At 39.9% G+C, this 26,637-nt stretch overlaps 1 pseudogene; it reads left to right on the top strand.

Moving 5' to 3' along the window:
- The first annotated feature begins 6,328 nt into the window (after positions 1–6,328).
- LOC110956945 (vertebrate ancient opsin-like) overlaps positions 6,329–26,637 on the top strand; it is a 35,500-nt pseudogene continuing 15,191 nt past the window's right edge.

Here is a 26,637-nt window from a genome sequence, read left to right as displayed (position 1 = left end):
TTTTAACATGAGCTCCTGTACACAGGCATAGAAAAGCCTTGGGTGATTTGGCATCTCTTTGTTTTGGATGTCTACATACTCATTTAATTCCTATTTAGAAACCAGAAATATTAACAATGATTATCACAAGCAAAGGCTTAAACCCTTCAGGCCTCTGGGAAGTTTCCAGGTAGAACTATTCCCAATTTTAGAAATACAGAAAAAACTTGCTGAAGCAGTAACTGTGACTTGAACTGAAGCAAGAAAAGTCCGAGGCACTCTGTACTTACTCAATTAAAAGTCCCTTATTAGCTACATGGACACCCACAACATGTTTCGACACCAAGTCTTCTCAGGGCAACATTTGTGAAACAACTTGGTGTCGAAACATGTTGGTGGTGTCCATGTAGCTAATAAAGGACTTTTAATTGAGTAAGTACAGAGTGCCTCGGACTTTTCTTGCTTCAGTTCAAGTCACAGTTACTGCTCAGCAAGTTTTTTCTGTATTTCTATTCATCCGCGGGCCTGGTCCTTGTAGAGCACCTGTTTTTACCCATTGTCCACACCTGTTTTGGAGCCTTAAGCAGCACTCAACAATCCTCCTCTTTTTTGCAATATTCCCAATTTTAGTTCTACAAAAGCAGCTTGAGTTGCATATGTTCACACACAGACTATTTAACCCTCCTGTTATCCTCATTTATGGGCACCAAAAAGTTGAAAATGTGGACATCAGAAGTTTCACTGTGAAAATATTTTTTCCTCCACATTTTCAAACTTAAAACGGGACAGTTTGACCCACAGGACGACAGGAGGTGATCACACTCCTTGAGAAATGGAATTGAAATTTCTTACCTGCAAAGCTCAGTGAAAGCAGCACCAGTATCTTCATCTTGATCTAAATGACAAAATCTTTACAGTTTGTGTAACTATTTAGAAAGTGACTGTGATTTCTTTAAATTGGGTTTCTAGCACGCTACTCCTCTCTCTGTTTCAACTGTTTCCTTATATCCCTCCAGTCTTTATAACTGCATAAGCCCTGCTCTTTCTTTCTGATTTCCCTGTAAGTCATAAAGCAGGGGCGTCCCTTTATCTTATCTTACCAAAAGCTCACGTTTTCCCTCTGTTTCCTCTTTGCAGTCATGCTGTCCTGTTTTGGAGGGTGTAAAGTTCTATATTTATAGGCCACTTTCAAAACAACTAATAAACTATCTTCATATCTGATATAGAAAATAAATCAGCTAGTAAACTGTTGCAAGCTCGTGTAGAGAGAAAATAAAAGTCATTTGACACGTGTGGAAATAAAAAAAAAACACTGAGTTGTTCACTATTCCTGAAATGGAACTTTAATGGTGATCAAAAGTGTAACTGTCAACTGCTGTATGAGCAACAGAGGGCATCCAAGTAGAAAATGTGGTTGTTTAGCTAATATATTAACCACACAGCTGACATTTCACCTTCAAAAGAAGTCAAAGAACGTTTTGCAGTTGACATCTATTTATCAAAAGAGGCTTCCAGTCAGTCAGTGCTGGGAATCTGAACAGAGCAATAACCTGTTTTTACTGGTATCATTGGTAACACAGTCTCAAGGTAACACTGTTAAACTCTTGACATTGTTTCATACTGTATTTTCTGTTTGTTTTTTTAACAGATGATACAGTTTGAAATGAATTGGTTTTTACACCAACATGTTTGAATAAAAACTACGACTCACTGTATCGGGATGAATAGAGGATTTTTTTAGCTCACTTGTCAAGTTTCTAAACCTCTGTGAAGACCTTTTCTGAACATCTGTTTTAAAACTACTGATTGATAAAAGTAGTTTACACCAAGATTCAATGTAGGAGTTGCATACTTTTTCTAACTATATTTGAAGCATAGTTTGCCTGTATTTCATCTGTCAGAAACAGAGGGAGGAGACAGGAGATGACCACAGCGACGCTTCTGATCGACCAGCTGTTAGTTATGTGCCATTAACAAAACCAATCACACATCCTCTAAATTTACATTTAAAATTAAAAAGACACTCTTAGACAGAAGACCTCCATCCCGGCTAGTAGTCCAGTCTTTTATCATTAGCAATTTGCAGCCAAAAGCAAGATCTGCACTAACATTTAATGTGTGCTTTCTGTTGACCATCTTTTACTTCATGGGAATCAGCCTGGTAGTTTGTGTAGAACCCTGAACATGTAGAAAACCAAACATCTGAACCCCCAAAAGCTGCCAGTGGGTTTAAAATGCAAGTTTCATTTATAAAAAGCAGAATAATTGGATTTTCAACTTTCTAGTGTTCCATGAAGTACTCATCTGTGATGAGCTGATCAGGAAATTTATTAAAAATTCTTATTATATTATTAAAAATTATTTAATTTTTTGTGTATTTTTATATTATTTTGGCTAAAATGTAAATTAATAAAAAATAGGTTTGCTCTAACTTGATTCTATATAAAAAGTACTTTTTGTCAATTCAGGACTTTTCGGTTGAACTGCAGCAGTGTTTACACAGTCTAGATTTAAAAATAAAAAGACAAGTACGAAAACAAATAAAAAATATATAATCTGTCTACAAGGTCAAGGAAGGTAACTCAGGCAGACTTCTTGTGTGCAAAATTTATTTTATTTACAGGTTGCCTCCATTAATGTGAGATTTAAAACGACAAAACAATGCAAAAATTATTTGCAAGGAATTTTACATTGCTAGTAAAACAACAACAACAAAAAAGTCCCATCGTGGCAGCACAGCCTCGTCTCTCTCCTTTATATATGGAGCTTCATCACTCCAGCCCTACCATCATACAGCATGGTGACATATCTATAACTTTGATGCAAACAAATCAGCGAACAGCATCACTGGACACGCTACACACCTGCTGCTATTTCTAGATGTCTTCCCTAAAGCTAAACATGTGAAACCACTCCTGACGGATGCTTTTAATACAAAAGAAACATTCATTAAAAGGGAAAACCCTCCACTTAGTCTGGCCCAGTGATGTCACTCTGACATAAATCCAGGAAGTGCCGGGCGGCTTCCAGCCAATCAGGAGTCTGAACAGAGGAAGGTCAGTATGAACACCAGAACAAACAGTTAAACCACCTTTAGCCTGAGATGTAATGATGAAGGCTGTAATCTGTAGCATAAAATGAACACAAACAAGCCCAGTAGAGTGCTGCAACGTTCCACAGCACGGTTAAATAAATACAAATATACAGAAGGAACAGAGTACTGATTTTATGGGGTAATGTGTAGCATGGAGGTGTCACAGAGAAATGAAAGCTCTCACCCACTTTTCCATATAGTCCTCTGTTTTTCCAGCATCGGTCACACCTGTGGACTTATAAATGTACAAAGACTTTTTTTTAGCTCTTTCTAATTAGCTGTCATTGTGCTGCTTTCATAGAAGAGCAGGACTTTATTTTGCAGTGAAAAAAAATGCAACAGGAAAAACACGGCTTAAATACATATGAGAACTTTGAATAAGAGCTAAAGTCTCTGAGGGGAGTTTTTCCTTTCTTCTTGGGAGGTTTTTGAAAATGAAGCTGCTAATTTCAAAACAAAATTCAAAATGTTACGTTTAGACTGACCTCATTCTGCTTTACGCTCAGGTCAACTATCGGTGCTGCAGAATAAAAATCAGAATCATTTTGATTTCTTCTGGGAGTTTGAATCCTGACCGGCACAAAGCAGCTTCAGTGTTCTGCTGCAGTGAATTGTGAGGAGGACAGTTGTTCAACGATCCCTGAACTCTGACGGCTGTCACACATCAGAGCTTCTTCTTCTGTGTTTGATTCATGTGAGATTCAGTACCTGGGAATGTTTGTTTGTGTAGATCACACGTATGTGAGGTGATGGCAGCTCTCTGATCCGTGTTGTGGATGAATGTGTGTGTTCACGGATCTCTGGGAGCTACATGGCATCAGTGTGTTCTGCTCACAGCCGAGCAGCTGGGATTGTTGATGGTCAACAGGTGCTGCAGCTGAGATGTTGTGAGCTCGTATTCCACTGTCTCCCCTGTGTGTGCTTCTGCACACGTGTCCTGCACGTATGGCCCCTGTGGTGTGTCTTTGTGTGTGCATATGGCCACAAATGTAAGCATGTGGGCCCGTTAAGCAGGCTGAGCGACAATGTGCTGTAGTGTGTGGAGGGAAACCTAATATGAAGGCCGCAGTAGCTGAGCAGCAGCTGTCTCATCTCTGCACCTCCGGTTACACTCAGCGCTGTGGACATATGGAAAACACAGCTCTGACCTTTGTGATTTCCATCCTTTGTTCAGATACTGCACAAAGTATTAACAGCAAAACGACATGTTCATGTTAGTGTGTTTTATTGCTGTAGCTGGGTGAGATAGAGGCACTTCTTTATTTATGCTTCAGCAGTTTAATTTCTAACAACGTCATATTTAACAGTGTTTACGCCAGCAGGCAGGAGGTAGATGATTACTCTGAAAGAAGAAATATCACAAGGTAAACAGGAGCGTCAAACTCATTTCAGTTCAGCAGCCACATTCAGCACAGTTTGACCTCCAGTGGGCCAGAGCAGGAAAATCACAACATAATAACCACAACTCCACATTTTTCCCTGTTTTAGTGCAAAAAAAAGGTATAAGTACATTCTGAAAATGTTCATATTTAATTACTACCTTTTTGCAAAACACTGAACAAATTGAAATTTCTTAAGAAAAATAAGTTCAATGTTAATATTATGCCTCTGTTTATCATTTATACACATGCATTAGCACTGAGAGACCACGGAGTGTCTACAGAGGTACAAACATTGAGTCACAGCTATCTGGAACTGAATGATGTCGTATTTTACTTTATGATCAAAACATTTCTCAAGATCTAGGAATTGTTACTCAGACAAGTAGGCAGAGTTATGTTACGGTCGGTGTATGTTAGTCTCTTTGTCTGTCAGCAACATACTCAAAAACAGACCAACGGATTTGGATGAAATTTCCATTAAAGGTCAGAAATGACACAAGGACCAAGTGATTAGATTCTGGCAGAGATGCAGCTTATAGTCTGGATCCACGGATTAGTTAAAGATTTCTGTATCATTGTTAGATAGTGGCCCAGCGTCACTGTAACCATGACAACCAGTGAACACTACATCAGCTGATTGTGATCCTACTACAAATCCACCTCTGAGGACTTATCAGGACTTATCCATCAGAAATGATCCAAGGAACAGCTGATTAAACTGTGGGGGTGTTTCTGAGTCCCATCAATTCCTGCCTCCCGTTACATATGTAGGTCATGTGATCCGGTATAAATACAGAACATACACATGCAGAACACACACCTGTGCTCAGAGCATGGTCATTTCATTTGTGTGTACATCTATATTAAATGGACACATTCTATGTTGCTGTGATTTTAGATCATCAATAACTAATAAAAAACACTGCACTAATACAAAAATATGCTGCATTTCTGACAATGCCATACAGGGGAATGAACAGCCTTGCTGGAGTACTGCACTATCTCAGTGCTTTTCTTGTTTTAAATTTACATTCATTTCCACATCTGTGTAGTGATCCTGACCACCTGAAGTGACACACCAAACAAACTAGATCAGAACTATTTCCCCCTGCCTTTTACATGTATACAGTTTATACAGAAAAGTTGTGGCAATGCAGGCGACAAGTTTAAGATATTTTCACTGAAGCATTGCACTTATGTCATCTCTGTATCTTTTACACTTTGCAAAGTCATCCTGTGGGTCAGGTTGGACCCTCTGGATGGCCAGCTTTGGCCCATGGCCATACGTTGGACACCTCTGATTTAGAACATGCATATCTATTAGGTCCATACTTCTCCTTTACTGATTCACTGCAGCTCAAGCACACTGCTCACCTGTTACCCTGCTCACAGCCTCCATACACTGCACAATGTGGTGTTGCAATACTGCAGTAATTCAGCCATACATGTCAGAACCAGAAACCAATCTGAGGAGGGTCAGAGCTACAGAAAGGCCCACCCTGCCAGCTGACAGGATCACTTTCTGAGGTTTATTTTGTGTAAAACCACAAAACTGTTTGTCATCAGTGCACTGTAATGTCAGTAGGACTTTTAGGCTATAAAAACTCCACAAGGACATGATAATAAGGTGAAAAAACGCAACAAACCTGATTTTCAGGAGGGTTTGTTTTTTATTTCTGCACTGTGCTGCCACACATTCTGAACTCATTAGTGTATAATATTCACCAGAACCTGTCCATGTCAGCTCTGCCTGCCATGCTTCTAAATTTAAACCAGCACTTTAGAAAAAAATATATCTGCAAGAGCACGCACACGCCTCCCCTGTAGCCCCAAACATCCCCGCTCCTCGTGACGTCAGAGCCGCCCTGCCTTTAAAACGGCAGCATCGCAGCGCTTACACAACAGCGCTCATCCCGCACGACTCTCCACGGCCAGCACGGATTACAGTCAACCCCGAAGTGGTGACCTGAAGGTACCAGAGTTCCTCCAAACATCCAGCAAACAGTCACAAAGACAGGTGGAGGGGCTAATCAGCTTGGATGAATTGTGCCAGTTTAGCCAGAGCGCACGGAGAGGAGCCGGTGCGCGCTTTGAGGCGGTGAATACGGAGGAGGCGATGCGTAAAAGGTAACAGGTGGCGCTTTATGGCACCACTGAGCGTTTCCAGCCTTTTGTGTCAGTTTTCTAAGACCGTGTTAGCAGCTAGTTGCTCTCAGAGTCAGTGGAGGAAAGTGAGGACGATGTGAATGCGGGAGAAAAAGAAAAACTGAAAGAAAGCTGCTGTATTCAGAAACTTTCCAGGTGAGCAATGAGGCGGCCAGCGGCTCTGGAGTGAAGATCGACTCAGATGAATGGACCGCAGGATGTTTTCTGGTCAGGCTGGTCTCAATTACAGCTTCAACCTGAGCGATGACCGGGAGCTGGTGGACGCGCCGGCGGGCACAGCCAAGCTCTCCCCGACGGGCTTCATCGTGCTGTCGGTGGTGCTGGGCTTCATCATGACTTTTGGCTTTCTCAACAACTTCGTCGTTCTGCTTCTCTTTTGCAATTCAAAAAGCTGCGCACGCCGGTCAACATGCTGCTGCTGAACATCAGCGTCAGTGACATGCTGGTCTGTTTGTTCGGAACCACGCTCAGTTTCGCCTCCAGCATCCGCGGGAAGTGGCTGCTGGGGCGCAGCGGCTGCAGCTGGTACGGGCTTCATCAACTCCTGCTTCGGTAAGTCCATTTGGAGTTTTTTTTTTTAACGCTAGCTCATGTTATGAATGGCGCTAACATTAGCTCAGCTGGCTGAAGGACTGTAGTCTGGACGCAGCGGTCACGGGTTCCAATCCATCTCGTGGCCATTTACTACGTTCCCCCTCTCTTTATCCACCTTTCCTCTCTCTCCACTGTCCTATAAAAATATGACTTAAAAGACTAAAATACTTTTGGATCTGGATTGTGTGCTGAGTTTTGCACTTTTAATGACCAAATCCAGAATTTTCTTATTTCTTAACACTTTCTAGACAGAATGAGTCTCTGCTGCACATTCAGCCTGAAGATATTGAGTGGAAAGCATAAATACAGGTCAATCTCTACAGTCTTGTGTTTTTTGTGGCACATTAGTGACTGAGGTGACTAAAGGGGATTCATTAATGATATTTCCAGATAAATTTTTTTAAAGCACATCTAAGTCTCGCTTCACATCATTTGTTATGTAAAGTTTGCTCACCTGCAGAAGGTTTCTGACAGGTTTTCTGCTGGGTGTCACTGCTTTCATGTGGCTAATTAGTGCATGTGAAATGACAGCTCAGCTACCATGGATACACAATAAAATGCCCCTCTGTGGACTTCCTTGTATGTTTTTATAAGAGCTGTGATGTGACCCACACGAGGCCGGTCATTTTATAGCTAAAAGTCTACTTATCAGTGCCCTGTGGTGGACAGAGTGGTGTAACAGTCACACTGGGTCTAAATACCACCAAACCTACAGCGGTCATTTCTGTGCTGCATCAGGCCACGCCCATCTGTCATGGACAACATGGGCGGCTGGATTGGTGGAGCTCCACTCCTCACTCTGACCTTCTCTCTCTCCACAGAACAAGGACTGCTGTCAGACTTGTTCATTACTACATCAGTGTTTGTGACCTCTCCAGACCCCTTAAGAAACATCAGGAGATTTCTTTTCCTTTAATAGCGAGCGAAAGCTTGTGTGAATTAACCCCTTTGGGCAGGTTTCATATTTTTCATACACGCTGGACTGAATTTAGTGTTTGTCACAGGGGGGAAAAAAGAAATCTTTAATTATGTTGTCAGATCTCTTCACGTCTTCCACCTGAATGTGTTCTGATTAGAGCGACAAATCCACCCATCCATTCTCTATACACCACTTTATCCTCACTAGGGTCATGGGGGGTGCTGGAGTCTATCCCAGCTGACTCGGGTGAAGGCAGGGGACACCCTGGACAGGTCACCAGTCTGTCACAGGGCTACATATACAGACACACAATCATACTCACATTCACACCTACAGACAATTTAGAGTAACCAATTAACCTCAGCATGTTTTTGGACTGTGGGAGGAAGCCGGAGTACCCGGAGAAAACCCACGCATGCACAGGGAGAACATGCAAACTCCATGCAGAAAGATCCCAGGCCGGGATTTGAACCGGGGATCTTCTTGCTGCAAAGCAAAGTGCTAACCACTTATTCCACTGTGCAGCCCCAAGAGCGACAAATCAGATGGAACAATCTATAACTGAGGGACTTTTGAAGTCCATGGGATGCATACAATTTTATTAAAAGTGAAAAAAAAAGTTTTTATCATCATTATGATCATGTCTTTATAAATTCCATCATTATTTATTATGGAAAAAATCACTTATTAATAAACAAAATGACTGGATATCACTAAAATATCAACTGAATAACATCTGAATTTAACACCAACCACCTTCTAATGAGCTAAACAATAATAAAATGAGCTGATTCACAAATAGTTTGGATTGTGTTCTTTTAGTAAGTTGAGATAATCATGACAGATATTTCTTTTATGGCAATATATCACATTTTATATAGAAATTAAATCCCTTCCCACTAAGTTCCCCGTTCCAAAAACTCCTCTCCAGGAAGTGTGTTAATTCCAGATCACATGACCTGCTCCTCATGATGTCATTTCCTCCTGAAGAAAAGACTGGAAGACTCCAAGGCTTTCTGACTTATTTCATATAAAGCAGTCATCAGGTTTACTACAATGTCTGTAGAAATCAGTTGTATAAATAATATTTAGAAGAATCTTCTCTAAAATACCATGTGGTGTTTGGTTATAGGCGGCCATGTTGGTTTAGGCCTGAAACGGCTAAAATGTGGACTATGGTACAAAAGGTCCTGTCATTATATATCGACCCATGCTCTGATCACGCTTTAATCACCCTTTAAACTCTGCATGAGATAAGAACAAACTGGTCATCGATTGATGCTGATGTTCCTAGTTTTCTGTTTATACTCAGCTTATCGCTGAAAATAACCAATGAGTATTACAGTCAGATATAGATTCACTGGAGCTGTCTCGCTGTCAGTTACATGTCTTTACAATAGGAGCTGACAATGCAGACATTTAGCAGGCCTAATCTTGGATTACATTTCTCATTCAGAAAACTATTTTCTGGATTTAGTTGGTTGATGTTCTGGCTTTTTCCCAGTGTTATTCCAGGAGCTGCAATACCTTCCCTGAAGTCTGCGAGTAAACCAACGAATCCCACGGAAAGACTTACGAACAAATTTATTCTGTGAGCGAATAATGTTGCCAAAGCCTGTAAGATAATTACCAACTGTGATTGTGCTGTAAGCGTTCCAGTTTTAGTTCATTGTTGCAAAGTTATCGTTTAAATAAGTGATGTAATTGGAGTTATTTTTGCGTTGTTGATGGTTACAAGTTTCCTGTAGTTGAACAAACTCAGTGCACCCAAACTTTTGTTGTTTTCTCTGTTCTAAAAATAGTTTCCCGTTCAGATTCAGGCCCATCCTCAGACCATGTACAGTACCGGGCCCGTTAATGTTCTGATTGTGCTTTTGTGCTTCAGTGGCTTTTATGGTTCTTAATACACATTTCTTCACAGCCAATCATTTGTCTTTGCACATTCAGACTGGCTGAAGGAATGCACAAAACTAAATTATTGTCCTATTTTTATTTTATTGTTGGTTATTATAATTCTTATTAGAATCTTCCTCCTACTTCTCCATACCCGTAGACTGAAATATCGTCTTTGTTTCACTGCATCTCTTTAATACATTCTTTGCATCGCTGCAACAAAACAAAAAGGGAATTCTGATGCAGCAGAATCTCCATTTTATGAAACAAAAGCTGCTGTATTTCGTAGGGTGTAAAATCAACAGGGCTTCTGCATGGTGCCACTGGCTCTCGGTTTTTGCAAACAAGCGTTGACTCGGTGCGATGCTGAAGCTCGCTGCGTGTGTTTATATGAATCTGGTGTCAAGATGCTCGCCCATTTGACAGAAAGCTGGTTTATTTTAGGAGATAAAAGCCTTGCCCTATGCAAACTGCTGCTACAAGCATGAAGAGCAATCTGAATGTTAAACACAAGCAAATACTCCTCTTCTGCTTGTTATTCTCAGGAAAAATACTTTACTGAGCACATCTGCATGGAAGTGATAAGGGATTTGCATTCTGTGCTAATTTCTCCACATGTAAACACTGGAGCAGCCATAATTGATGGTTTTAAATTAATTAAGTGATGAAATGCAAAAAAAATAATGCAAATAAATATATTTTTTTAGTTTCAAAATTAGATCAACATTAGAAGACAAATATCAGCTTCTACTTATGTGCGCTGTGCTGTTTTTGTCTGTTTCTCTTTATTTTCTTGGCATGCTTTACAAATTGTAAAAATAACTCTGAGGTATCATCTTCCAGAGTAAATTACTGCAGTAGCAACAGAAAGCCTGCTTCAGTCGGTCACTGCTGGAGGACAAACTCACACATAACAGGAGGAACTGATAATCAGCTCCTCCTGGACTGCCCAAGGCGAGCTTTAAATAAGGAAGCACAAAGAATCACATTCATACGAGCAGGTTTATGTGTTTTTCACAGAAAGGTTAAGTGGCGCTCAGAGTGAAATTCAGTGTGTATGTCATGTGAGAAGCTGCAAGTGGTGCACTCCAAGACTCAGCTCTCAGTTAAAAGAAAAAAAACAACGTAAGGCTTACTTCAGTGGTTCTTTCACGTCTAACAATCTGTTTAGCAACCCGGCTTTTCACCGCGACAACAACAAACGTTACACAACGTAGACAAACAAGTCCCACGTTTCTGGAGAACAGCTGGAAAGGCTGTCAACACTCTAATGATTTCCTTTCCTCGGAATATCTAGTTAAACTGCACGGTGGTTGTTGAATATATAAAACAGTTTACTGGTTAACACTTCTCCTATTTAGAGTTCAGAAAATGTTGGTGACAGATTAACACCATCGGAGGAAAGCCACATTTAACTAGTCAGCTTTCACGCATTACACAATAAAAGCTTCCAAGTTCTGGAGCACATTTAACATAAAATACGGGGAATTTTTATCTTCCCTTAGTATGTGATCATAAAACTGTATGATTGCCTTGTCCGCTCTCATTTGGTTTTGTTGGTGTTTTTTATCTTGCATCCCTTCTGGCTTTATTTTTATTTAATGTAATGTAAATGGATTTTATGCTGTTACTCCACAACCCATTCTGTAGTGTTTTATTCACGTTTCACTTCGCATGCTGCTTGTGATGAAGTGAAAAATAAGTCACAAATCAGTGGCCAGAGTCTTAAGACTTGACCGAGTTCAAACGATAAAGATCTTCAGAGAATCACCGAGAGGCAGCAGGATTTATTTACCACAAAAATCCAGGAATAGTTCTTAGCAGTGATTTACACGCTGAGAAAAACCAGAGATACTGAGCTGAACTTTGTCTTTGTGCTGTCAGAGTTGGTCGTATTTCCACGCCTATATGAGCAATAGCTTTGACACTATTAGACTTTAACTTCTATTGGTCAGATCATGACGTCAGGTTATCATATTTCACCCCAGAAGACATTAAGTTATCATTAGGTCATCTTTTACAGAGAACAGAACAACATGTTCAAGCTTTTTGCTCCACATCGTACCCTTATTATTCAGTGACACATTTCATGCATATTATTCACTAGATATTGTTCTGTTACTAATATATTTTAAAAGTTATAGTACTTTACATTTACAGTTACGTTTTGAGCACTCCACGTCTCGGTTTCTAAAAAGCACCAAATCTTCCAGCTGTGTGTGTGTGTGTGTGTGTGTGTGTGTGTGTGTGTGTGTGTGTGTGTGTGTGTGTGTGTGTGTGTGTGTGTGTGTGTGTGTGTGTGTGTGTGTGTGTGTGTGTGTGTCCCCTCCACCATCCCATCAAAACATCAGTTATTGCTAGAATATTCATCGTTTTCCATGATTATATCGTCTTTAACTTTCAGTACATTGTAACTAAAACATACTACGCTACACTTACTTTCTTTGTTTTGTCTGCTTTTTGCTACACAAGTTTTAATTGCCTTTGGATTGTTGTTTTCACATCTGGTCGAAAAGAAAAGGAGCCATTTGGTTAACACTGGAAGGTTTACAGTGATTAAAGTGCATTTTCACTGGGGGAAAAAATGTGAACAAACTCCTGCTGAGAGCGATGAGGACCGAGAAAGTCCTGCTGAGTCTTTGACAGCCTCAGTGTCGCATCTCGTCTCCTCCACAGCCACCTTTTCTCTCCGTTTACCTTTGGTTTTATAAATAAACCAGAAACCAGCAGGATGACTCATATGTGTCACATTTCATTGACTTCTTTCCTTTTTCATAAGATTTTTATCTTCCAGTTGCCGTCCGAGGTCTGCCTGCTGTCTTGGCCTCTCTAAATCTCTGGAAAGCAAGAACGGTTCTTTGAGAGTTTGCTATTTAATTTCAGAGACGTTTTTATGCCCCTTGTAATCTGTACTCACTGTACTCAGGTCACATTTTGGTTCGTCCGTTATTGTAAAGTGTAAACAACATTAAATTTGTGCTTTGTTAACAAATATTAGCACTGCAGCTGTGAGCAGGTTTTCATGGGAAAGTCAGCATTTAGTTTGAAGTGCTGCTTTACAGTCACTACAGTGTTAGGAGGACACCTCATTCAAATTACAACATTTAAAGCAGCTTCTAGTCACTTGGGATTAGTTTTATGCCTGCGTTTGTGCAACTGTGGAGGCAGAACCAGGATGTAGAAGCAGAATGAGCTGGGATGCTTCTGGTTTTATTCTGTGTGTTTCTGTCAGGTCTGGTAGCTTCTCCTAATAAGACATCAGCTCTACTGAAAACATGACTTATGGGGGGTCTCACAGATTGACAGCATGTTATTTTCTCCATGCATTTCTAAAATTAGGCTGTTATTGATGTATGATTCATGCCTGAAGGCTTTTCATCACTTAGTCACTTTAATTAAGACACCGGCGTGAACGCTGCTCATGCCATCATCATCAAACTGTGGCAGCTCAATAACAAAGTTGTAACTAAAAAAGAACAGAAAAAAAACTGAACCTTCTTGATGCCAGATGCTGCCAAACAGAACTTAATTCTGTGGTGATGACAGCTGGCTATACTTTCCATTTGCTGTCTTATAATTATGATTCATGTTGTTTTTAATGAGAAAAATGATAAAAGCTTCACAAACATCTATTAAGGTTTTATCCGTAACAAAAAGTGAAAAAAGTGAGTTCCCCAAAAGCCTGTAGTGTATACCGTGTCTTCTCAAATTATGTCTATTGTCTCAATTTTAGGTTCCAAATCAGTGAAAAATATACTCAGTTAAAAATAAGAGTTGCAGCAGTCTCACCAAGGAAAAACAGAGAAGAGTCTTGAAGCCGTCTTCAGATTCAAAAATAAAGCATTTATTCCGTGCAGTACGGATCAAAACACTCAGAGATACCCCGGGGTAAATCTGTCTGTGCCCTCCAATGCCCTGGCATTTATACTCCTCTGGTTCTGGGGTTCCACACCCCAGGTCCATTCTTCTTTGTTTGTGACAAATGTCAATGACCTTTACACCATTAGATCATTTATTCTCATGGTGTCTGCACTCCTTGTTTTTCCCAAAAACTAATAATAGTTGGGCAGCTGCACCAGGAGGACAGAGGCTGCATTTTACCTCAGGACATCTCAGCAGATACATTCTGTTACATTTCACAGATAACAAAGTACCACAGCTTCAGCCAGCCCTAACCACTTTTTAACCGCTTTTATCAGTAAACACCAGGGGCATTAGCAGACTGCCCTCTGACACCCAGATAATCAACCTGATCATTCTCACAGAATTCTGCTGAGTCACTGCTGTGTAATACTTTACTTCTACAGTTTTATCTCTAGTTCTGAACCTTGTGGTGCAGTTTAAATTCTTGCTGTGATGCAGTTTTAATTCTCCCCTTACTGCAGTGTAGCAGTTTAATTTTAATTCACCATTTTTTTACCAGTTTATTTACCATTCTTCAACAAGCCATGGTGCAATATGCACATATATATCTCACACAAACATGGAAATTTGAAGCCTTCACAAAACTGCATCCGATACAAACTACACAGAATTCTTGTTATGGATGAAATTTAGTATTTTTTCTGCTTTGACGTAGTGAGAAAGTCTTTGTCAGAGCCATAAGGTACATGAAAGGTAATAGTCATAAGCTTCGATCATTTACTTTGACTTGATGTTTAGTTTGGCTCAGACACAAAAACTAAATGATTAGGTTTAGAAAAATATTATAATTTGTGTTCAAATAAGACCCTTACACAATATGTTTGAAGCTTCTACTCCATTGTGACGTTATATGGGTCAACATATAACTGAGGGACTTTTTGTATCATAGTCCACATTTTTCTGTTTTCAGGCCTAAAACCAACATAACCGCCTAGAACCAAACACCACATGACATTTTAGAGAAAGATTCTTCTAAATATTATATATAAAAATTAATAAAATGTAAAGTTATTTCTAAAGATCTAGTAGTAAACCTGTTGACTACTTTCTAGTAAATAAGTCAGAAAGCCTTGGAGTCTTCCAGTCTTTTCTTCAGGAGGAAATGACATCATGAGGAGCAGGTCATGTGATCTGGAATTAACACACTTCCTGGAGAGGAGTTTTTGGAACGGGGAACTTAGTGGAAATGGATTTAATTTGATATTTTCCATATAAAATTTGATATATTGCCAAAACAGAAATATCTGTCATGATTATCTGAACTTAATAAAAGAACACAATCCAAACTATTTGTGAATCAGCTCATTTTATTATTGTTTAGCTCATTAGAAGGTGGTTGGTGTTAAATTCAGACGGTTATTTAGTTGACATTTTAGTGATATCCAGTCTTTTTTTTTTATTAATACGTGAATTATGGAATTTGTAAAGACATGATCACAATGAAAATTAAAAAAAAAAAAGCTATTCTTTACCTTTAATAAAAAACGTATGCAAATATATCCCAATGGACTTGGAAAGTTCCTCAATTACAGATCGACCCGTCTATTCTAATGTATGATTGGTTGGCTGAAAGGAAGCAGCAGCAAAATAAATGGCAAAGACGTCTTTCACTTACATCACAAACAAACTGAATCCAGCAGAAAATGCATTTCCTCAGAATGCAATGGGGAAAACAGTCCAGTGGTAAAGGAATATTTTTGGGAGACAGGGTGAAAAGTGACAGTTCTACAGAGCGCACCGAACATTACAACCACCCGCCTCATATGGTGTAAATCCCCCTGAAGCTGCTAAAACAGGATCCTACATTATTCTGGTGCATCTTACAAATGCTCAGTCTGATTGAGATCTGGGCAGTTTGGAGGCCTTGGGCTCTTGGTCGTGTTCCTCGAGCTGTTTGAGCGGTTTTTGCAGTGTGTCTGGGAAGACTTTGCCTGCTGGAGAAGGTCAGGGAGGGTTGTTGTCATTGTGGGTGTGATTCACAGCAAGGGTTAGGTCAAAGCAACATCCTCTGTGGGACCAGGGTTTCCCAGCTTTGTAACGAGATGATCAGTAATTATGTTTTAGGTCTGACATCTTGCTTTGTGTCGGTGCAGACTCTTCCAAGGAGTGCGTCATATCAAACACGCGTCTAAAAGGCTGGAGAGTACGGGTATTATGGCCGTTTACGCCTCTAAAACGTGAAAGTTGCAGAGTCTTAACAGAAAACACCAATAAAGTCAAGGTCTGACCAACAGATAGATTGGCTTCTTGTCTCTAAATTGGGTTTCTGCTTCGTTCAGTCAGTAAGAGTGACACTAAAAAGCAGAAAAACAGCACCTGTTTGTGAGTTTAGCAGCACATCCATGATGTTTGGGCTTTTTCCATCAGAACGTGACGTTGAGCGTTGGCCAGAGAAGAACATCTGATCACAAACATCAGTTGTTTTCTCACAAGTCCCATCATTGACAGCCATTTAAGGAAAACTATGACACATGAGAATAACAAAGGGTTGATCAGTGGAAGGATCCACATTGTTTGTGCATAAAGGACAGATGGCCTCACAGTAAACAAACCGAAAGGAGAAACATGTTCAGAATGAGCTGTTCTGACTCGTTGGGGAGATTAGTCCACACAACGTAACATTAGAGGATAATGAAACAAACAATTAAAAACCTCTTCCTAAGTCATATTACATTTGATTATTTTCCATAACAATGAAGGGATTGAAGTGCTACAATATTAAGATTTTTATTTTATATATGGTTCCTCAATCAAATCCATATTAATGTATAATTACATTCACAGAACTTAAATGAGTGATTAGTGCTGCATGTCAGTGGATGTGATTATCACAGCTGTGTAACAGATTTAGCAAAGCAGCTCATTTACAGCTGAAAAATCAGATGCTGCCCATGGCCTTGGCGCTATGTTTGAAACCCATTATTCTTAGTGAGATTCCAACACTTCTTTTCTCCAGTCTTGTTTCTTAGAGAAGTTAAAGGATGGGAACTGAGTGGAAGCAGTCGGTTTAGGATGTTTTTTTTTTTTTCCACTAGCGTTTATCTAAACTTTCACTCATACTGCATTTTCTAGACAATCTGTTTTCTACAAGTACACTTTACACCAACATGGAACATCCTCTGTATGCTCTTTAAGTATTCCAGGAGTACAGTATGTTACGTGTCCTTCACTTTAAATAATAGACTGCACCTAAAGATGGATGTGCCCTCCATGACTTCCCCCACAGGTGAGCTGGAAAGCAGTTCATTGTGGCGGCTGTAGCTGGAGCCATCTTGGCAGTTCTAAGAAAACTCCTGGCTATTCCAAAAATAAGCAAAGAGGAGGAATGTGAGTGGCGCTGGACAGATCATGATCATCAGAGAGGACACTCCCTTATTTATGCATAACTTTAAGCTTTAATACAATTAAAACCCTTGAATGATGGAATTATTCACAACCGCTACAACTATCATGAACAGGAAAATTAGCTAGAGACAACAGTAGTTTTTTTGTAGCAGCCTGTAAACACATGTCTCTCTGCTATGAAGTTGGACATTTTTATATGGGGCTCTATGGAGGTTGACTCACTTTTAGAGGCGGCCTCAAGTGGTCATTTGAGGAACTTCTATTTTTGGCACTTCAGCATTGGCTTAACCCTCCTGTTGTCTTCATTTACAGGCACAAAAAAATATTGTTTTCTTGTCTGAAAAAAACAATGAAAAAATTCAGCAAAAAAATTCCACAAATTTCTGAAAATTTACAAAACCTTCAGGAAGAAAATTTCAATAATTCCTTAAAAGTTTCTCTTAAAAGTGTTAGTTAAAAAAATCCCCAAATTTGGCAAGAAAATTCTTGTAAATATTAAAAAAAATAGTAAAAATCTTCCAAAACAATCCTAAAAATATCTGAAGTGATTCCATGTATATCAGTAAAACTTCTGATATTTTCTTTAAGAACATTCACATAAAAATCAACCAAAATCCTGTGAATTTCACTGGATTTTGGTTGATTTTTTGTGAATATTCTTCAGAAACATTTTTAGCATTTCTTTTTTTCCACCAAAAAATGTTCAAAGATTTCCTAAAAATGTTGAAAATGTGGACATCAGAAGTTTCACTGTGAATGTATTTTTTCCCCACATTTTAAAGCCTGTCAGTTATGACCTACAGGACGACCCGAGGGTTAATTTAAGTCCTAACGGTTGCTGCTGATCTACCTCTGAGGACTAAACTTTTTATTCTACAATACAGTAAGATACTTTTTTCTCATCTGCTTTTTCCACCCTTAAAGAATGTCAAAAAATCCCACGAAAAGCTCCGTGGTTAAGACTTTAGAGATCAAAAGGTCAGGGGTTGGAGCTCCAGCATGGAAAGCCGCCACTGTTGGGCCCCTGAGCAAAGCCTTCTGCTGCACGGCCCCGTAGTGTTCCTGACCCGCCACTCCGACCCCAGACTCCCAACAAGCTGGGACATGAAAAGGCTGCATCTTGTTGTACTCTGGACAATGACAGTACAGTTGAATCTTATCTTGAAAATCAATAGTTTCTCAGTATTTTCCCACGTCTATATTCTGTGTTGTAATCAGCCACTAGTAAACTGCTGCCAGCAAAAACACAGTAAAAATACAGTCAAAGCTACTCAGACAGTAGTGAATAGAGAATTCTTGGAGGACTATGGTAATGGATTTTTGTGCATTTAGGGGTAATAGTAGAAGCACAATGTTCTGAACTACAACGGAACACTAAAGTTCATTGGACAGCATAAGGTACAAGAGCCTCACCCAAACAATATGGTTTCATAAAGTGCTGTCTGCTTCCTCATAGAGGGTTTGTACTGAATGCTGAAGCTGGGGATAAAAGCCCACGTTAAAGGCTTGTGAGTGTTCATGACATGGCATTGTGGTGATGGATCTGCTGCGTAAGGAATAACGTACTCTGCGTTGAAAACACAGCATCAGTTTGACCAGACTGCAGCTGTGATATTTCCACATCACTTCTATTTTCAGGAATCTGTGTTTTATTAAGTGCCACGTTGGATGTATCAGAGCGTGATTACAACTTGGAGGTTGAAGTAGATGCTAATTACGAGTCTGCAGCTTGTAATTAGCACGTCTCTGGTGTGATGTTAACGCAGAAACGATGGAACTGGGTCTGGAGAGTCACCAGCAGCTGTGTGACTGAATTAAACACTAAACGGCTGAAAATCATTCCAGCTTTTAGGCGCCGTGAATATCTGAACCAAATTTAACGCCACTTCATCTAATTGAAGAGTGTGATTTTAGTGTGTTTTCAAATGTTCTGTTTTTCATCTACCTGTTTTTCTTCAACATTTTCTGCCCTTTAACTCGTCATTCCTCGGTAATATGTGGCATCTTGAACCATGGGATGCTGCAAGATTATTGCTTTCTGTTTCTACTTCAAAGACGGGCTGCAACGAATGATTGTTTTCATTGTCAATTAATGCTTTAATTGTTTTCCTGATTAATCGATTAGTTCTTTGGTCTAGAAAATGTCAGAAAACGGTGAAAAATATCAGTCTGTCCTTCCACAAATCTCCTCTTAACTGTACTATCATTGGTTTAATAGTTAATCTTTAATTGATTAGTTGACAACTAATCAATTAACTGATCGGCTGTTGCTGCTCGAGCAGAGAGGGTTTGTCTCTAGTCTTTCCTGGTTTTACTGGGGTTTAACAGCACATGTTCCTGTGAAATTGAAGAAAGACCAAGAGCCAGGATTGGATTTTAAAAAGGAGGCAGGTGCACAACCAGGGCTGTTTGAGGGAGCACCGATGTTCTACAAAACACATTTTAACCCCCTAAACCATCAGTTTAGGGTCTGTTCAGGCTAATTTATAAAACAGAGACACTAAACAGACCCTATTATCAGGATGATAACATACTGCCCTGCTGAAGCATCAACACTGATATTCTGAGGACTACAACCGCTGTTACTTTGAAGAGAAAGAATTCCATGCTTTGACACTTTCACAGTTTTTGGAACTAAAGCACAATAGATACACAATGATTCTGTTTTTCACTGAAAACAGAATCACAGCATTAGGAGCACATGTGAGTAATAAAATCCCTGATGGCTGAAATGTGTTCAGCTGCTTAAGCTCCTAGGTGTGTTGTTCTTGCCGGCTCAGTGCCACGGCTTACTGAGACTCTGAAATGAAGCCGTCCAAGGGTGTAACGTTCAGTCAGACATTAGAGGGAACCAGGTTTAGTTACACTGCTAAAAATACCAGTCTGTAGCGGAATTAGAACACAAAGGTATAAATGTGTGCTTAATGACGGGTTTATCATAATAAAAATGTCGTGACAGCTCTGATGGATGGTAGAATTCATCCAGAGAGGCTCTGATAGAAATAATTCCACTATTAATGGGGAGTCTGTGTGGAACAGCTGACCTTCAAAAACCAAACTCCTGCTGTTTCTTTTAACTTGCAGCAAAAAAAGAGACTCATTTCTTATCATAGAATGTAGAGATTTAGAAACATGTTGCAGCAGATTGGTGCTTATATTTGGCAGTGACGAATCAAATTTAATTAATTACTCAGTGAGCAATTACTAAGTGAAGTGGCAAATAAAGTTGTGCTTTAAATGAAGGAATCAGCTGACAATTGATGATTTCTTTATCCATCAACATCTAAGTCCTGATTGACTACAGTTGATTTAATTGAGACTCGCTGACAGGCTTTAAATGAGATTCACTGTCACAGATCTCCAACTGTGACTGAGTTGTCTTTGGAGGAAAAACAGTTACGAAGAAAGCTGAGTTTGTTTATTCTTTGACAATTTATGTGGCAAAAAGTTTCAAAGTTTTTCAGTAGCTTCCCAAGATAACTGGGACCAACTGTGGTGATCCCATGCTTCCATTAGTGCCATAAGACTGGCACTGGTTAGGACTGAAATAGTCCAGAAGGACCAAAAGTAGATTGCAGGTGTCAGTCTGCCATTGGCAACACATTATATTTGGCTTTTTTCCTGTCCTTATGCTATCTGCTTGTTTGCATTTTCAACACTCCTTTAATGAAGGGATACAACAACCTCTGGGCTATCAGCTGAAGAATATTTCCAGAATTAAAGGACTTGTGTCTCTTTAAAACAGGTCAGTTGGACCCACAGGACGACACGAGGGTTAAACTTTAAAAATGAACCCACAAAAGCTGCCTTACAGTATTTAAAATGCTGTCTTTTTATCTTTTTTATGCCCTCTGTGACGTTCTGATTCGTTGTGCTCCATGTTTCCCTGCTGTGGGATTAATAAAGGTTTAATCTATCTATCTATCTATCTATCTATCCATGTCACTGGTGATGACTCGGCTTCCTGCCTCTCTGTCCTCCTCAGGGATCGTGTCGCTGATCTCTCTGGTGATCCTCTCCTACGACCGCTACAGCACTCTGACTGTATACAACAAGCGTGGGCCTGACTACCGCAAGCCCCTTCTGGCTGTGGGGGGCTCCTGGCTGTACTCCTTGTTCTGGACAGTGCCCCCCTACTGGGCTGGAGCAGCTATGGCATAGAGGGGGCAGGAACAAGCTGCTCCGTCTCCTGGACGGTTAACACTGCCCAGTCACACGCCTACATCATTTGCCTCTTCACGTTCTGCCTGGGCCTCCCCGTCCTGGTGATGATCTACTGCTACACCAGGCTGCTCTGGGCAGTCAAACAGGTAGAGTCACTCCAAAGTAATGTTTCTCATGCTTTTCTGTCAGATGGTTAACCCTCCTGTTGTCCTGCGGGTCAAACTGACCCGTTTTAAAGTTTGAAAATGTGGAGAAAAAACATTTTTTCACAGTGAAACTTCTGATGTCCACATTTTCAACATTTTTTGGAAATCTTTGGTGGAAAAAAAGAAATGCTAAAAAAAAAAACGTTTCTTCAACATCAATCAAACAAAATCCAGCAAAATTCACTGAATGTTGGTTGATTTTTTAATGAATGTCCTTAAAGAAAATATTAGAACTTTTACTGATATATATGGAATCACTTTAGATATTTTTAGAATTTTTGGAAGATTTTTACTCATTTTTTGGAAAATATTTCAAGAATTTTCTTGCCAAATTTGTTTTTTTTTTTTTATTTGAATAAAACTTTTAAGGGAAACTTTGAATTATTATTGGAATTTTCTTCCTGAAGGTTTTGCAAATTTTCAGAAATTTGTGGAATTTTTTTTCTAAATTATTTGATTGTTTTTTTATTCAGACAAGGAAACAATATTTTTTAGTGTCCATAAATGAGGACAACAGGAGGGTTAAGAGCAGACAAAACCCGGAATTTCTTCACCCAAACTCTACCTTTTGAATACGAAACACTGCTGGCTTGAAAATGGGGAAAAAAAAGAAAAGTGTTTCATTTTCACTAAGAGCAGCAGGTGAACAGCCGGCATTCAGCTGAATTACATCCAACTTTTAAGGTAAAAAACAAAAACAAACTATTAAAGTCCATCATCATTTGGGGGCTCCATAGAAGTCACTGATGTTTGTGAACAGAGGTGCTGTGGAAGTCTTGTGGAGTGAGAAGGCTCTGAACTATGAAACGTGGTCTTCAATATATTTCATCCTCTGTGGGTATTTCTTGCTCCTTTCACATTTGTACTCATTTATGTTTGCATTTTAAAGTCCAGTAGCCCTAATGGAAACAGCACAACCATGGCTGGATGTAGAGGAATCTAAAAAACATCATTTATAAAATGTCATAAATCAATTGACACTAACCGAATTTATAAAAACCTAGAAGTAACGTATGATTTTCCAAGTGTCCACATTTGTTGCTAATATTACAAAAAAAACATGATGCTATAAACATTCACACTACTTCAGTTTTCAGTTCATTTCCATCCTTGTCTCTGTGTAAAGCAGCCTGTAGTTCAGCCAGAAACTCCTTGATTTTTTGTCGTGTGACGGTTAGACACACTGAGTCATTAATGGCTTCATAGCTTCACAGAGGAGCGTTTAATTTTTTGTTTTCCACTGAATCTCATTAGAGCAAACGGTGAATTTTTTTGGCCTATTTTATTGCTGAGACATTTAGAATGAAATGGTTTTGATAAAATATGATTTGAAACGTAGATTTGATCACGTTTTCCGACAGAACTGCAGGATAAATTCATGAACCTCAACAAAGCTGCTCTAGAAAAGAAGTCTTCACGGCTGCATTCCTCTTTATGACACAGAGAAAAAGCTTCATATGAACACACAACGCACAGAGTGGAACATAAAACAAGTGGGCTGCGTTTGAAGTAGCACTCTGCCCAAGTCCTCACATGGTTTGGTTTGTGTGCTGCTGGTACATGAAGGTTCTCACTCTGCTCTGTTCTACTCAGCGCATGCCAAGAAAATGGCCTTTTAGCAGCATGTCTTAGGTATCAGGATGTGATTTAAATATGAATCCAGAACACGTGTAGAGTCAGAAACCTTTGCATGCCTTATCTTATCAAATCAGAAAAGTATAGCATCGCAGTATACAGAAAAGAGCCACAGTCCCGCTCTGCTCTGCACAGATAGAGTTTGATTTCATACCTGATTCTGTGGCAGTTTTCACTCGTCACTCCATGTGAGAGCAGATGTTGCTGTTTGGAAGAACAGAAAGCTTGAAACTGGATGTTCAGGAAGAAGGTCTTTGTGCAGAAAACGGTGGCAAAACTGACTATTTTTATGACCAACGTTAATGAAACAACAGAAGAAATAAACTCAGCTGCTTCCTCCTTCCATTCAATCACTTCCTGATGCAGTGTCACCTGGATGGACCCTACCACCTGGCAGGTAAAGGAGGGGTGGGGAAAACATAAATTACACCAAAATGTGAGTAAAAGCCACAGTTTCAGCTGGTTCCTGCTGGTATACGCCCTGATATGGCCACTAATGAGCATATATAAAGTTTAACAGAACGTCAAACTTTATATATCCGTCCCCACTCCTTCTTTGCCCCCAAACCTCACTGCCCAGCACAGGATCATGCAAACCTGTCACATTTCCAGGCAACACATGCAGAAGTAAAGAAGAAAATCAGGCAAAACTACAACAAAACACCAAACCCACAGTGCAGTCAGCCAAAGGGAGCAGGACAGAGTGAACAGGAGCAACTTTTCATGTTTAAAATCCTGGGATGCTCCACATCCATCTCAGAAATCCGTCAGTGAGAGTAGCTGACAGATGACAGGAAGCCATGATGTGACATCGATGGAAATCTGCAGCTACAATGAAGTTTGATTGAAGAATTTTTCTGGCTAAATACGAGGGGCGTTTAATAAGTAATGCCCCTGACACACTTCCTGTTGTCTGATCTATTTTGCATGTGCAATGATTTGTATCTCTATGGGTTATGTGACAAATTACAGCTGTGAACTAATTGTGATTTCTGATTTATACATCTTTGAACTGAGTCAAGTGTGAAATTGAGCCTATCGAGTTTCGTGCAGTTATCCGGTTTTTGTATTTGAAAGGACGCACACCACAGAAGACTTTTGATGAAATGAAAGAAACTTATGGTGATGATGCCCCTTCATATGACCTTGTAAAACACTGGCATCGTGAATTCAAACATGGTTGGATCTCTGTGGAAACAGCTCCCAGACCTGGTGGCCCACAGAAGGAGGGCGTAGAGCAGAATACTGTCAGGTTCACAAACACACACAAAGGTTTGGTGGGGAGTTCCATTCATTCAGGTCACTTAAAGCGTAGAAAATAACCCTGTGCAAAATCAGTTTTCTGTGATGAGACAGAATGAGGGCGAGTTGTTTTTACCGCTTTGGTAACTCTTCAAAGCTGAAGCGTGATGCAGAACAGCAGAACACATGAACAGAGTGGTGCTAGGACCCTGTAGATGTTTCTGTTCCTGAAGTTCACGCTTCACAAGTCGAGGAAACGCAGCTAGAAAGGTTGCTGCTCTCATCAGACGCAGATAAAGGAGGCAGGGAGACTGTCTGATGAAAACTGAAGCACTAAATGTCTTTAAAATTCATGAAATGGAAGCAGAAGCATGTATTTGTTACCTTCCAAACAACAGAGGGGCTGCAGCAAAGTCAGCAAAATGAGTTTTATCTAAAACAGTTGTTAACTGAATGGAGCTCCAGGACAGGCAGAGAGCGCTGAACTTTCCATGTCTTTTCAGCAACCACTGTTTGAATGAAGGATGCACGGCGGTGACCGCTGGATGAGGTTTTCTGGAGTTTTGGGAATAACTTTACTTATCTTAAGTAAGGGAAAGCCATTGCACTCCCAGCGATTTAGATTGTATATTCCTGAGAGCAGAGGAGGGAGCAGGATGAGGATTATCACAGCATTATGCCCCAGACAAAGCCTAAGCCACTCAGCCACCTTTTCTTTTTTAAGTTGCTTTAATCCAGTGTTTTTTAAGCACTTTCAGACCTCTGATTGAACCCATAGTATGAAAAAGCTGCTGCTGCAAAGGGAGTTCCAGCTGTAATTACCTCTGTGTGGCTCACACAGGACAGTTTCAGATCATTTTATTACATTTGGTCATTCTCTCTTCAGTCCTTAAAGACTGAAAAAGGACATTTGTACATTTTCAGAAGGTATTTTAATTTTGTACAGTTTGCAGCGCCTGTTAAAGCAGCATGTTGGTGATCATGAGGAGGCACGGGGGCCTCTCTGTGAGCAGACTATGCTTGTCATAGAAGTGAATAGTCCAGAATAAAGTGGAGAATGTGTGTACAGACAGCATCACAATCACTTTTACATGTAAGAATATGAGCTCAGACGCTATTCCTGGACATTCCTGCCTCTCCAAAATGCTTAAAATTCTGTGCTGCACTTTCCTCATTTAAAATTTCTCGGGGCAATCTCAAAGTTTAATGAAGAAAACAAAAGCTAAAACTGCACAATTACTCTTATCGGGCAAAGGGAAGAGCTGAAGGGCATCGAGGGGGAAAAATGGATGAGCATCTCAGGCAAACAAGACGGTCACACGCTGAGAGCAATTTGTAAACCATGAAATAATGAGTTGACTTCATGATTTCATTTTCTGATTGCTAAAGAAAGGAGCCGTGATTAAACTGAACAGAACAGAACACCAAGAGCAGTTTCTTTGTGCTGTAAGAAGAAAGTCACAAATAAGTGAAGTTCTTTATAATGTGGCCTGCTTCAGCGAGTTCATCCATCATCCATCTATCCATCATCCATCCATCATTCATCCATCATTCATCCATCATTCATCCATCATCTATCCATCATCCATCCATCCATCATCCATCCATCATTCATCCATCATTCATCCATCATCTATCCATCATCCATCCATCCATCATCCATCCATCATCCATCCATTATTCATCCATCATCTATCCATCATCCATCCATCCATCATTCATCCATCATTCATCCATCATTCATCCATCATCCATCCATCCATCATTCATCCATCATTCATCCATCATTCATCCATCATCTATCCATCATCCATCCATCCATCATTCATCCATCATTCATCCATCATTCATCCATCATCTATCCATCATCCATCCATCCATCATTCATCCATCATTCATCCATCATCCATCCATCCATCATTCATCCATCATCCATCCATTATTCATCCATCTATCATCATCCATCATTCATCCATCATTCATCCATCATTCATCCATCATCTATCCATCATCCATCCATCCATCATCCATCCATCATTCATCCATCATTCATCCATCATCCATCCATCCATCATTCATCCATCATTCATCCAT

Source organism: Acanthochromis polyacanthus, chromosome 14, assembly GCF_021347895.1.
Source record: "Acanthochromis polyacanthus isolate Apoly-LR-REF ecotype Palm Island chromosome 14, KAUST_Apoly_ChrSc, whole genome shotgun sequence".
Classification (NCBI taxonomy): Eukaryota; Metazoa; Chordata; class Actinopteri; family Pomacentridae; genus Acanthochromis; species Acanthochromis polyacanthus.
The sequence above is the reverse complement of the archived record's forward strand: the minus strand, read 5'-3'. Positions and strand labels throughout refer to the sequence as shown.